The 15,401-nt window shown below is 36.7% G+C and overlaps 1 protein-coding gene across 4 annotated transcripts in view; it reads right to left on the reverse strand.

The window, feature by feature from the left end:
• The window catches only part of NCOA1 (nuclear receptor coactivator 1), a 200,655-nt gene that overhangs the window by 148,401 nt on the left and 36,853 nt on the right, over positions 1-15,401 (reverse strand). For all 4 annotated transcript variants that reach the window (XM_053924357.1, XM_053924356.1, XM_053924360.2 and 1 more), the window contains exon 2: positions 2,066-2,197. The gene's annotated coding sequence lies outside the window, so the exon portion shown is untranslated. The remainder of the gene's footprint in view (positions 1-2,065; positions 2,198-15,401) is intronic.

Here is a 15,401-nt window from a genome sequence, read left to right on the forward strand (position 1 = left end):
GAGGTAACCTTTCTTTGACAAAAATTACTCAATTACACTACTCCCTTCTAGAAGGTAATCTTTTTTTTTAAGTGAAGCAGCCTTATAATTTTTTAATATCATGGGTTTTTATTATTTTATAATTTACCACTTTATATATCCTTCTTCCAAAACAGAAAATGAAATTAATAATCCCATTAAAAAGTGATACATTTTTCTCTAATTTTCATCTTCTCTATATTCAAGCAAGATTGACTCATAACCCTCTACAAAGTACACAGAGAAAGACCAACTTGGATCTGTCCCCCAAGACAATACCTTCCAAACCTTCCCCATATTTGGAAAGATGCAATTTTTTAGAATTTGTTTTTTACACAAACACCTAACTGTACTCTATTTGCATGTGTTTATATGTATTTACATAAATACATATGTTTATATGTATTTTATGTATTATGTGTTTATATGTACTTTAGAAAAATAGGAAGTACTGTGTGTGTTTTCCATTAATACAATGCTTTCTTTGATTGTTTTCAATTATCTTATTTAGTCTTTAGAGTGGAGATCCACCCCATAATTTAGAAGTGTCACTTGGTTCTTTAATTATATATCTTGCTTTTCTGGTCTAAGTGAAACTAATCCATCAAACCCTAAAGCAGGGGTGTCCAACCTTTTGGTGACTCTGGACCACACTGAAAGAAGAAGAGTTGTCTTGGGCCACACATTAACTACATTGTGACATGTAATCACAAAAAAATCTCATAATGTTTTAAGTAAATTTATGATTTTGTGTTGGGCTGCATGCGGCCTGCGGGCCAAAGGTTGGACACCCCCGTAAGGACCTACAGGCACAGTCTATGGGGAGTAAAAGTGTGACACTGTTTGATGAATAGAGAACCCTTAACAACAAGCTAAGGAGACTAGGAGAGAAAGGTTTCCAAATCAAACAAAAAGAAAATCGCTAAGATCTCTTGTATCTTGTGAGCAAACTCAGAGTGCTGAGTTCAGTTGCTCGTCTCAGAGGGTCATAATGTAAGTAAAATAATCATTAAATTGGCATTTATTTATTTCAGTCCTTCTAACATAGTTTATTAGATCTTAATCTGTACTCAGTAACGAGGTCTGTCCAGAAAGTACCAAGCCATGTAATATGAAAAAGAGACATTTATTGAAGAAGATATAAGATATAAGAAAGATTATACATAGAACAATGATGCCTCAGTCCCCTTCAAAGTAGGTACCTTGGGACCTCACACAGCTCTCCCAACTGCAACACGATATTCCTTCTACTCTGGTAGCAGAAGCCATGGAACAAATTTTGCCACGACACGTTTCCTGCCAAGATCCTGCATCAAAATCTCAGACACAGTAGTTTTTGGAATCCCCAGATCAGCTTCTAGTTCTCACACTGCCAGTCGCCAATCTTTGTTGATTGTAGCCTGTATACTCAGGTGTTCTGCCTGTTGCAGGCCTTCCAGAACATGGATCACTTTCAACAAATTCTCAACCATCTTTGAAGCGTTTGTGCCACACTTTTATTTGTGCTGCACTCTTTGCATCATCCCCGAAAGTCTTCTGAATCATCCAAATAGTTTCCGCGGAGGAACATTCAAGCTTAACACAAAATCTGATGCAGATTCATTGTTCTACTTGCTTAGTCATTTTGAATGTGACAGCCACACAGTACACACACTCAAAAGTGTCTACCACTCCCACTGACTAGTACAGTGATGTGCTCACTGTTCATGCGTGTCACTCCAGTCCACTCTGCTTGGCTGCCAGGTTACATTGATGCCACGCAAACCGTTCTCGTTATGTAAGTGATGGCTGGACTTTTTCCGGACAGACCTCATATACCTTAATTTCTTATGATGAACACACTTCCCTAATTAAGATTACCTCCTCTTAAAATCTGGATCTTTTCTCAGTTTGGGGTGGGAAGCGTGCCAGGGGAGGGGGTGAACTCTTCTCCAAAAGCTAACCATTCTGACACAAAAAATTTAAACTTATGAAATCTATATATAGAAACCAACCTTATAAAATGACTACCAAGGAATCAAATAAAAAATAAATGTGCCTTGAATACCTTAGAAAGTAGAAACTCTAAATGTCGATGTCTTCATTTGGAAGCAAAAATTTCTGCTGCACGATGTTGCCTGATGGTCCTTGATTTTATCATGAGTCGGTTCCAGTTACATTTCCATTAGTATGGACAGATCTAAAGTAAGAGAAAGACAACATATTCAGTCTACTGAAAACACCACACATTTTAGATAGTGTGATACATCACTGTTCCCTGAAAGCAAAGATTCTCACACAGATGACTTAGCTGTTAAAGCAAGGCCAATTCCCATTCTTGTCCCTACTAAAGATTACAAAATTGAAATTAGAGAGCAAAGGTGAATAAAAGAAAGAGGAAGAAACTTGATTAAGAGGTAATCAGTTACTAGCTTTAAAAAGGTCAGATCCCCAAAGGAGGTCTGCAGCAAATTGGTATTTGCTTTGCATTGGTATTCCAAGGAGACGAGGGGCTAGTGACTATCAGCTCACTTCTCAGAGTCCCTGAAGTCACCGCAGGAGCAGGAGCCTCAGTGCTCAGTTTCAGGTGAAATGGAACAGTAGGAGGAAACAGGATTTCCAGCAGAAGATAACCTCTATGACAAATAAGCACCCAATATGATGGCTACTGTTCTTTCCCGGGTCATTGGCAGTGGGATAAGACAAATTGGATTTTACCAAACTAATGGTAGAGTTGTATTTTCCCACTCTACCTCAAAGCAAACTGCGAACAGTGGGGACTTTGCAGACATAAGAGAATCCTTAAGAAATGTGAGCCCTACCTGCTTTCATTATTTAAAGCTCAACTGCTTTAGACTTTACCACCCAGGGTTACTATTATTCCCTTTAGATCACAAAGACACAATGGATCAGGCCCCAGAAACAATCAATGTACCAATGATACAACTGGTACATTGTTTCACTGTACCAATCAGGAATCTTGCTAGTTAATTCTATCCATGGCTCTCACCCTTGTCACCTTTGGGCTTTATTCAAAACACAAACCACTCTGGCCAACTACTCTCTTTCTCTCCTGTTTTCATGTCCATGTTCTCTATGCTTTTTCTGCCACTCATATGTTCACCAAACACCCCCCTGCCCCCCGCTGCCATGGCCCTTCCTTCCAACCTTTTCTCTAGGATCCTCTGGAAACCCCTTTACACAGCAAAACAAATCACCTCTACATCCTCAATTGTGTAACTCAACACTCCTTTCAACCACTGGGCTAAATCTGGTTCTTGAAAAGAACTTTCTAGAGTGAAGGCTAAGGCAGTAGATTGACCTTCCCCACAATGCCATTTCCAGACCCCGACTCACAATAACCCTATTCCTTCCCTCAGACTCATGGCCTTTACTTCACTCTGTTTTTTCTAACCTGGGTTCACACTCAATCCCTTCCATGCACTTCACTTACTCTCCTGCCTCCAGCTGCTGTGTTATCACCAGTCTCAAAATCTTGGTTGTCACCCAAGCTATCAGTCTACCTACAGTATGTTCCTCTCTTTCTTCCATTTCACCACCTCCATATTCCTAATCCTGGGTCAAGTCAATCACCTGCTAGAGAAAAAATAACCCATAACCATGTGGACTGATCCTACTATAATATTATGGTCTTCAAATTCAGGTAGACACTGAATGTTACGCAGTACCCTTTTACATGTTGTTAATCAGGTCTTTCTCCCATAACTCACACTGTCTTTGTTTCCAAATTTTTGCCACTCTCCCTCTTCCAGACCTACGGTGGTGAGATGAAAGAGGGGTTTCTTCTTGTTTTCCTCAACCATTTGTTAGGTTGTTTATAATGTGAATATACTATTTCTTTCACTGATTTTTAACATTTTCTCAGTCTATTACTGGCTTTTAAGAGAGAAGTTTTTGTTTTTAGATGGTCAGATTTGTCCATCATTGCCTTTTTCATTTCTTTTATTATCTCTCTGCTTAGAAATTTCTCCCTTCCAGGATAGCAGATAAATAGTCTTATTTTCACTGTTCTGTGGACCATTTGAATACTTCATCCCAAATGATATAGGAATGAGATCTGAATCTAATAAATTGTATTCCAAATTGCTCACCAGTTTTCCAAACAACATTAAGTAATTCTATGGCCACTTGGTTTATAAAGTTTATTCTTACATATTTCATTTGTTTGTCAACAATGAAGTTGATTTCTGGGCTATAATCTGTTTAAGTGACATAACCATTACTTCTTTATATGTTTTAATTTGTGATAAGAATATTCTTGGCATTCTTATCTCTTTATTCTTCCTGAGAACAGTTAGACACATTTCATCAGTTTTCAATGGCAGACACAGTGACTGACGAGTGAGAAGCGGCTGCCCAGCCCCCTCCGAGTGCTGTATTTCTGTCAGAGCTGCTGCCTGCACACCACGCTCCTTGCTGCTCTGACAGATTGTCCACATTACCCTTCAGGCCTAGAACTAAACCTTTCTAATCACACTAAAGAGCCACCCTTTTTCTATGTTTATTCATCTGGTGGCAGATTCATAAAACCTTGTTCTTTGCAATTTTCTATGCTCTTCATTGTAAAATATAATTTACATAAAATAAAGGTATTACACCAACAATTCTTATTTCATACACCAACATTTTTTTTTTAATTTACTGACTTGAGAGAGAGAGACTGATTTGTTGTTCCACTTACTTTTACATTTGTTGGTTGGTTCTCATATGTGCCCTGACTGGGGATCGAACTCACAACCTTAACATATTGGGACAACGCTCTAACCAACTGAGTTAATAGGCAAGGGCTTGAAGCCAGCATTTTCAAGCAGTTCTGAAATATTTTTCAGATCTTCCTGTTATCTTTTAAGGTCCTCATACTTATGCATATTAATTTCTGTACTACATACCAAATCCACACAAATCAAAAAATCAAAATGTACAAAGATTTCTATAACCAGCAAAAATATTTTTTCAAAAATGAAGGAAGATTTTTTCTTTTACAAAACCCGAGAGAATATACTGCCTTCAGCCATAAAAAATTTTAAAAAGCTCTTTAGACAGGAATAAAAATTATTTGGATCTACAAAAAAGAAATGAAGAGCATTAGAAACAGAAAGTAACTATAAAAGACTATTTTTTCCCTTACTTTTAATGATTTTGAAGGTTACAGACCAACTACAGTAAAAATAATAATGTCCTGTGGGGTTAATAACATATAGAGAAGTAAAGTTTATGACAACTTAGTATAAAGTGGAAGCTGGGAAACAAAGTTTGCTGTAATAAGATTACTACATGATGCATGAAGCAAAGTCTGAAAACAGTTTTGGTTGTTACAACTGGGCGCTACTGGCACCTGGTAGATAGAGGCCAGGAATGCTGCTTAAAATCCTACAATGCACACAGGCTATCGCCTCCACCCCCAACAACAAAGAATTATCCACCCAAAAATACCAACAATGCCAAGTTGGAGAAACCATGGCCTAGGACAACCACTCAGGGGTGCATGTGTGTGTATACACACATATAGATAGAATAAGCCAAGAGCGACAGATAAAATGGAATTATGAAAATGATTTTTTCAATTAAAGGCAAAAAAAGAGGAAAAATATACAAAAAAGATTCAAAATAGTAAACAACTAGCAAGATAGAAGACTTAAATCCAAACTAACCAACGATTATATCAATTACCCAACTATCCAATTAAAAGGTAGAGGTTATCAGATAGCAAATTAAAACAATAAGAACTATCTATACACTACCCACAAGGCACTTTGAATACAAAAATACAGAAAGGTTTAAATTAAATGGATGGAAAGGAAAGAAAAGACAGCATGGCTATATTAACATCCGACAAAGCAGACCTCAGAACAAGAAATATTACCAGTGACAAAGAGGGTTACCATATAACGATAAAGGATAAATTCATCAAGAAGATACAGTAACCCTAAATGTGTTCCACCTAATGACACAGCTTCAAAATAAATGAAAAAATAATAATAAAACTATAAGGAGATTAGATAAATCTACCATTGTAGTTGCTAATACAAATACTCCTGTTGTTGATCAATAGCACAAGAACACAGCAGAAGACTTAAAAGCACTATCAACTCCCTTGACCTAATTGGACACGCACAGAACATTTTACATAATGACAGCAGAATATGCATTCTTTTCAAGGGTACATGGAACATTCACCAAGAAAGACCATATTCTGGGCCATAAAACCAACCTCAAGACAGTTAAGAGAATTAAAATCAAACAATCGTTTTCTTTGACCAAAACAGAAATAAATTAGAATCAATAACTGAGGGGAGGAGGCTAGGGGACGGGGTGAAAAAGGTAAAGGGATTAAACAAACAAATAAAAAATTCATAGACAACAGTATGGTGATGACCAGAGGGAAAGGGGAGGAGGGAGGTATTGCAGAAGAGGGGGAAATGGGGGATAAACAGTGAACACACAATACGATATACAGATGAGGTATTATAGAATTATTAAAAAAGAATCAATAACTGAAATATAGATTAAGGATTACCAAAGGTTAAAAATTAAATGGCTAAGGTCAAAAACTAAAAGAAATTAAAAATGCACTATTGGTGGGAATGCAGACTGGTGCAGCCACTGTGGAAAACAGTATGGAATGTTCTCAGAAAACTAAAAATAGAACTAACTGCCTTTTGACCCAGCAATTCCACTGCTGGGATTATACCCTAAGAACCCTGAAACAACAATTCAAAAGAACCTGTGCACCCCAATGTTCACAGCAGCACATTTACAATAGCCAAGTGCTGGGAAGCAACCTAAGTACCCATCAGCAAATGAGTGGATCAAAAAACTATGGTACATTTACACAATGGAATTCTACAGAGCTGAGAGAAAGAAGGAGCTTATACCCTTCGTGGTAGCACGGATGGAACTGGAGAGCATTATGCTAAGTGAAATAAGCCAAACAGTGAAAGACAAATACCATATGATCTCACCTATAAGTGGAACCTAATCAACAAAACAAACAAGGAAGTAAAATACAACCAGAGATATTGAAATAAAGAACAAACTGACAGTAACCAGAGGGGCAGGGGGAGAGGGATAGTGGGAGAAAATAGGGGAAGGTCCACCAAGGAACATGTATGAAGGACACATGGACAAAGCCAAAGGGGGTAGGGTCAGGGGCAGGAGGCAGGGATGGGTGGGGTGAAAATGGAGACAACTGGATTTGAACAACAATAAAAAAAAGAAATTAGAAAATATTTTTAATTGAGTGAAAAGTAAAACAATGCATATCAAAAGCTGTAGGATACCACTAAAGCAGTTCTTATAACTTATAGCATTAAATGCTTACAGTAGAAAACAAGAGAAGTCTTAAATTAATAATCTAAGGAAGTAGAAAGAGAGCAAATTAAACACAAAGCAATTAGAAGGAAGAAAGGCAACTGAAAATGAAAAACAGAGGAAAATCTATTAAACCAAAATCTAGTTCTTTGAAAAGTTCAATAAGATGAAATAAACTCCAGCCAGAGTGATCAAAAAGAAAAGAGAGAAGTCACAAATAAAAGGGGACATCACTAGAAATCTAATAGGTATTAAAAGGGTAGTAACATAATATTATGAAAAACTTTATGGCAATAAATTCTATAATTTCAATAAAATGTACCAATTCCTTGAAATTTTGAAGCCAAACTACCAAGTCCCCTAAAGAAATCAGATAACAAGAATAGCGCTTGATATAGTAAGAAAATTTAATAATAATAATTAAAAATAGCTTCCTTAGTAAATTCTACCAAGCACCTACAGAAGAATTCACACCAGTTTCACATAAACTCTTCCAGAAATAAAAACACTTCCCAATTCATTTTGTGATGATAGCATTTACTCAAATATAAAAATAAGACCCCAAAAAAACTTTTAAGAAAAATAAACTATAGACCAGTATCTTTTCATGAATGTAGATACAAAATATCTTAACCAAATATTAGAAAAGTGAATCTAACAATACTTTCAAAAAGGAATATATATCATGGCCAAATAATATTTATTCCAGGAATGCAGCATTAGTTCAATATGAAAAAAAATCCATCAATGTAATTCACAATATCCACAGACTAAAGCATAAATGATCACCTTAATAGAAGCAAAATTTAAAAAATTAGAAAAAACAGCAATTCATTATTTAAAGCTCTCAGAAAGTTAGAAACAGAAGGGAACATCCTCAGTGCAGCACATGAATCTACAACAAATCTATAGCTGGTATCATACACACCATGAAAGACTAAATGCTTTCCCTTGAAGACTGGGAACAAGGCAAGAACATCTGTTCTCGCAACTCCTGTTCAACATTGTTGTATTGCAGAATAATAATGCAAGAGAAAGAAAGAAAAGCCTAGAGATGAAAAAAAAAATCTTCTTTCAAAAGTGACAAGACTGTCTATACACAACACCCTGAAGAATCTACAACTAAAACTAGTAAGTGAGCTTAGCATATTGCAGGATACACGGTCAACATACAACATATAATTGTATTTCTACATGGCAAAAATATAAAAAGCAGGAGCAATGTATTAGCCGTCGAAAAAGACATTCCTAAGCCAAATATAACAAAATAAATGGAAGATTTGTGTGCTCAAAAATACAAAACACGACCCTGGCCAGTGTGGTTCTGTTGGTTGAAGCATCGTCTGTGAACCCAAAGGCTTGACTCCGAGTCAGGGCACACGCCTAGGCCCTGGATTCAGTCCCTACTGGGGGCACGTTCAAGAGGCAAGGGATCAACATTTCTCTCTCGCATCGCTGTTTCTCTTCCTCTGTCCTTCCCTTCCTCTCTCTCTGAAATCAATACGCATGTCCTCGGGTGAGGATTAAAAAAATAAAACACAAACACCAAGTGAGAAATTGAAGGCTTCAATAAATGGAGATACACTATTTTAAAAGATCAATCAATATTGTTAAGATAGCAATTCTTCCCAAATTAATTTACAGATTTAACATAAATCCTAATTAAAATCCCACAAGGCTTTCTGTAAAAACTGACAAGCTAATTTTAAAATTCATATGTAGATACACAGTAACTATAATAGAATACTCAAAACTATTTGGAAAAGAAAAAGTTGGAAATTTTATACTACCAGATCTCAAGACTTTCTATAAAGCTATGGAATCAAGACATCATAATTCTGGCATAATGATAAGCATATAAATGCTTACAATGGATCAGAAGATGCTGTCCAGAAACAGAGCTATAGATTTGTGGTCAACTGATTTTCAACAACAGTGCCAGGGTAAGTCAAGGGAAAACGAACTGTCTCTGTTACAACTGGTACTGGAAAAACTGACAATCCATATGGGAAAAAAAAAAAGAAAGAAAAGAACCTCAACGTACATGTCCTATCTTATCCAAAAATTAATAGACCTAAATATTTAAAATTCAAATTTTCTGAAGGAAAACAAAAGAGAAAATTTGGGGGACCCTAGGTTAACTCAGGGGTTGGCAAACTTTTTTTGCAAAGAGTGAGATTGTTAAATATTTTAGGCTTTGTGGGCTATACAGTCTTGTCGCAAACATGCAACTCTGTCATTATAGCATGAACGCAGCCGTGACAAGGAGTAAACAATAGGGCATGGCCACATTCCAATAAAACTTTATTTCCAAAAAGAGGTCGTAGGCTGAATTGGCTGAAGTTTGCCAACCCCTGAGTTGGGCAAAGAGTTTTAGATATGACACCAAAAGCACAAACTATAAAAGGAAAAAAAATTGGAATTTTACACTGAAAATTTAAACTTCTGCTCTTGATAAGGCAGTGTTATAGAAATGTAAAGAAAAGCCACAGACTTGAATAAAATACTTGCAAAACAAATATCTAATAAAGAATTTGTTTCTGGCATATAAAGAACACTTTAATACAAGAATAAGAGAATAAGCAATCCAATAAAAATAATGGGCAAAGTATCTGGACAATGCAAAAATGAAAATTCCTATCAAGGAGCCTAGTTATATAGTACAATACATGTATTTAATCATTTCTTTAGGCTCCCTAAAGCTAGACAACTCCTCTCTGAATAGAGATTCCAACATTTTGCCTTACACAAGAAGGTAACGAACAAATAGAACAAAACTACCAGGACATGTTTTTAAAGTTAACTTTTGCAGTTGTTAATACCTGTACCTGGAACCAAACTAAACTGTACAAGAGTTAGAGTGAATAGAAATTTTCTGCAATAACCCAGCTCCCTCCCCTCATTTACCGTGTGCTTATACTTTTTCTATATACATAAAAGCGTTTCCATATATTTTTAAAAGAAAGTGGCGGCATACTGTTTCTCATCACAATTTTTTTCATGTTCCTTAGAGCTTACTTCACATCATTCTTTATGAAAATCCCTCATGCTTTCTTTTAACAATTTCATAATTTTACATTTATGAATACATCATAATTTAACCAGTCTCTCATTAATGGACTCTTACGTTGTTTCCAATATGTCGCCACCACTGACAATGCTGTAAAGCATGGGTGCGTACTCAGGAAGCGTAACTGCTGAGTCAAAGAGCACCTGGAGTTTAAATTATGATAGCCTTTGCTAGACTGTGCTCCACAAAGTTTATAAGGGCGAAAGAACGAAAGAAAGAACGAAAGAAAGAAAGAACGAAAGAAAGAACGAAAGAAAGAACGAAAGAAAGAACGAAAGAAAGAACGAAAGAAAGAACGAAAGAAAGAAAGAAAGAAAGAAAGAAAGAAAGAAAGAAAGAAAGAAAGAAAGAAAGAAAAGGACATGTATCAGTAAACCACTCAAATCAGGGAAACTAAACTAAAGCAGCAAATTCTCATAAGACAGCTCCGAAAACTAAGCAAAAATGTTTTACAAGATTTTTAGCTGTAAGTAATCCAAGATGCTTCTTAATCCAAGATAAACTTATAGTGAAGTGACAATAAGAAGAGCAGGAATTAGTTTAGCCCCATTATTCCTAATGTTGTTTATTAAATTAAGGTAATTTATTTAATATGTGTAACCTGCCTCATTTCTAAAAGGACTTGGAGTGGTTGCAAGTTACAATATAAGGTAAAGGCCTCGCTGGGTGCTCAGGTGGTCAGAGTGCCGTCCTGAGACGCCAAGGCTGCACGCTTGATCCCCAAGGACACGTACAAGAATCAACCAATGAGCATGTGAGTGAGTGGAACAACAAGTCAATGTTTCTCTCTCTCTCTTCCTCCCTCCCTCTCAAATCAGTAAGTAAATAAATAAGTGCAAGGTAAAGAAGATTCATCACAATAAAACTATGTATATAAAATTCAAAAATAGATACTGTGGTAGTTGGTGCGGCCACATACTATTCTCCAAAGATGGCTACCATCAATTTCTTCCTTCTCTGTGTGCACATGTCACTCCATCCAAAAAGACATGGGACTTACTTCCCAGCTGCCTGAATCTTTGCTGGCCTTGTGACTTGCCTTGACCAACAGGATGTGATGAGAGTGGTATTTTGAAACTCCAGAGACCGGAAGGACTAGCAGTTTCCCCTTCCTCCCTCTCAGACACCACAAGTCACGGAACAAATTCGACTACTCTGAAACTACCATGCTGTGGAGAGGTGGTATGGAGGCATGCCGAAGTGCCAGAGATGCGAGTGAAGCCTTCTAAGGCTGTCCTGTCCAACCCCGCCCGGTTACCAACTGGGTGAGTGATCCCAGCTAACGCTACATAGAGCAGAAGAATCCCCTAGCCAAGCCCTGCCCAAATTCCTGACCCATAGAACTGTATAAATTTAACAATTCAGCCATGGCTAGTGTGGCTCAGTTTGTTGGAGCGCTGTCCCTTAACCAAAGGGCTGCAGGTTCAATTCCAGTCAGGGCACATGCCTAGGTTGAGCGTTAGATCCCTGGACTGGGGGCGTACAGGAGGCAACCAATCAATGCTTCTCTCTTGCAGAGATGTTTCTCTCTCTTCCTTCCTCTATCTCTAAAAGCAATTAAAAAATGTCCTCAGGTGAAAAATAATAACAATAATAATAATGATGATGATAATAAATCAATGTGGTTTTAAGGCACTAAGTTTTGGGGTGATTTGTTAAATGACAATAGGCACCTGACACAGACAATATCAAGTTCATGATATCAGCATATTATAAACACTGAGCACTAACTCTGAGTCTATTTTCAGGGTAAAAGTTTTCATTTTTTGAAGAAGCAAATGTAATTTTTTATTTGAACTGTATATACTTACACAAAGAACAATGAACCTGCTGGACTATCGTTTCAAATATAATTTTAGAAAATACACATCATTCAAATGGTGTTCCTTACAGATAGAGTCTATACAGACAGATGGCATAGCATTAAGTCAGAACTCAGTACAGGCATTTTCATGTCGGGGGAGACTGAGATGACATGATCTTGATACTTCTGTTCCCTGAGACTTAATACAAGAAACTAGATGAATACATAGTTAAGGTATTCATTAAACTATCTTCTCATATCTGATATTTTAAGTGAGCTTTTGATAGACACTAAATAGCTGTCAGTTTGTGATTAAATCTTTTAATAACACACAGATCTAATACTCTATAAGGTTTGTTAAAGATGGAGTCATATATATTAATAGCCCCCAAATCTACCTTTTTCCTAGAACTGCTTCTACTGAGATCACCAAGGTTCTTTAGCTATATCCCACGAAAATACCTTTGTCCTTGACTTATTTAATCTTAAACAGCATCTACACAAATAACCATTCCCTTTTAGTCACTAAGTGCAGCCCACAGTCAAGGACTCGAGAGTTAAATTCCACTTCCTTGAAGGAGAAAGTGTCTGAATAAATTACTTGGAATTCTTCTGTACAAGATAAATGAAGTAGGAACACCTATTTATTCAATCATTGAATCAGTATGGATTTAGGGATATTTACTTTATACTTTGGGTTATAAGCCAATACTCTATTACTTACTATTGCTCAGATTTTTCCAGCTTTGGTCAGGGGGTGCTCTTTCAGGCTGGCTCCTTTATCTTTTTGTCCAGCCCCTATCCTTTTGGATTTTGAGCATTTTGTTACTTTCTGGCACTACAAAATGGTCCCAGCTCATTTACATCTTCCCTGCCCCAGTCCTAGAATCAGACATTTGTCCAAGGAGCTTTAGTACTTTTTGCTGGAGATGGTATTAATAAACCAAAATTTGGATGCTGGGTGTCTTCAGTGCTAGAGGTATCATTATTTCTAGGCCCTATCAATAGACAGAGCTAGAAAATATATGTCTGTATACACACATTACCTATAATGTGTCTGTATCCATATCTACTCGTATATTACGCTAAATACAAGTTCATACTGATGTCTCTAACTCTAAGCCAGTGTTACACGGTTTGATCTAGCCCCTCCCTTGCCCATGGTTATCTGTAACCTTCCTCTCCAAAAGTGAGAAACCTATTTGTTTAATACTAGTACATATGCACAAGTGTTTCAGAATTGTTAGTTCACACTCTCCTAATATTTCTCTTATGTTTTTTAGTCATTTCTTCTGAAAGTCTTTTAGGACAATCCTCATTTTACATGTATGTGCTCCTAAGATCTTTCACCAAAATCATCTCTGCTCTCTCCACACATTCTACCTGGGTGATCTTTCCTATCCTTGACTTTAATCACCTTCCAATGCTGATACTTTCCAAATCAGTATCTTCAGCCCAGATCTCTCTCCTAAACTTCAAACCCACTTATCTAACTATCTACTGGGTCTCAACTTAGCTGTCCCATTAAGTACCTCCAATTGAACTCCTCATCCCTCCTTAATCTTCTCTTCCAGCGCTCCTTTCCTGAATGGCATCATCATCTACCTAGACAGACGTCCTCTTCCCTATATACTCCCCAAATTTTTAACCATCAAAGCCTAAATCTTTCTCAAATCCATCTGCTTTTCTCCATCCTGTGACGCTACTATACCCAGCCCAACATCACCTCTGACCTAAAAATATTCATTGTTACAACAAACAGAAAAATAAGAGAACCCTCAAGCTGATCTCACTACTTTCAATTTTACTCGCTCTAATTCGGTATTCTCCGCACTGTAGCGTGAGTGATCTTCCTAAAAAACAAACCAGATCATATTGCTTTTTCATAACTGAATTCCTTTTACAGCCCCCTTTCCTCACAGGATAAGGTCCAATGCCTTGACATTGTTTTCAAGGTTCTATGTGATACTGTCCCTAGTTACCTCGCCAGTGTCATTTGTTCCTTTTTCTTACTTTGTACTCCCTGTAATCAACTAATCAGAAATCTTCTCAATTTCTCTCTTCTGACGTCTTGTCTCAACTAAGACATTCCTTCTTCAGAAAACTGTCTCTGCTTCTCCCCCAAATCTGGGTTAAGTGTTTCTACTCTAAGTTCACATTTCACCAACTAGTCTGTCTTCATCTGTCACACTGCATTGTAACTACCTGGTTATTTTTTATATCAGTTGCTAGACTATAAGCTCCATTAGGGCAAAAAATCACATTACCTTTTTTTTTTTAACTGTATCCTCAGAGCCTAGCTCTCTGCTTAATACATAGTAGAAATGCAACAAATGCTTACAACAAATACTTTTGAGTTTCTACTGTTCTTATTTCTGTAGCTTAGATTTAATGACTATTTTATAGATAAAAGGAAATATCTTTTGTAAGTACAAGTTTAATATTAATTTCTTAAAACTTACATTTAAGTGAAACCTAATCAACAAAACAAACAAGCAAGCAAAATATAACCAGAGACATTGAAATTAAGAACAATCTGACAGTAACCAGAGGGGAGGTGGGAGAGGATAATGGGGGGGAAGGGGAGGAAAGGTTTTCAGGAACAACTATAAAGGACACATGGACAAAACCAAGGGTGGGTACAACCAGGGGAGGGAGGTGGGTGGCTGGGGGGGGTGGTGGTAAATGCAGACAACTGTACTTGAACAACAATAAAATAATTTCAAAAACAATAATTTTTTTAATGAAAAAAAAAGAAAAATCATAATGGACTTTTTGGCCAACCCAATATAAAACTTTTTGTAACAAAACAAAACAAAACAAAACAAAACAAAAAACGAAGTATACTAATTATATAATTCTACAGAGTACTTCCTGGTACACTTTTTCCAGAAAAAGTATGAAGCTAGCATAATTTCTGAAACCACGTCTATCTGGAAATCTCTCTTCTGCCTTTCCATGTAAATGGCAGTGTGTTAAGGTATTAAACTCTGAGGTCCCTCACACCACTGTGCATAGTGTAGTAATCACCAGCTCTGAACAGGAATCAGTACTATTTGGTGAAGTTCTCACTAGTTCTCAGTACAATAAAAAAAGGTGATAGTGTTGTTCAACCTGAAACAAAAATTACTCAATTGTTTATGTATTACATTTTATATCTTTACTTAGCCAAAAAAGTTTGGTAATTTATGTTAATTA

Source organism: Desmodus rotundus, chromosome 5 (genome assembly GCF_022682495.2).
Source record: "Desmodus rotundus isolate HL8 chromosome 5, HLdesRot8A.1, whole genome shotgun sequence".
NCBI classification, from domain to species: domain Eukaryota; kingdom Metazoa; phylum Chordata; class Mammalia; order Chiroptera; family Phyllostomidae; genus Desmodus; species Desmodus rotundus.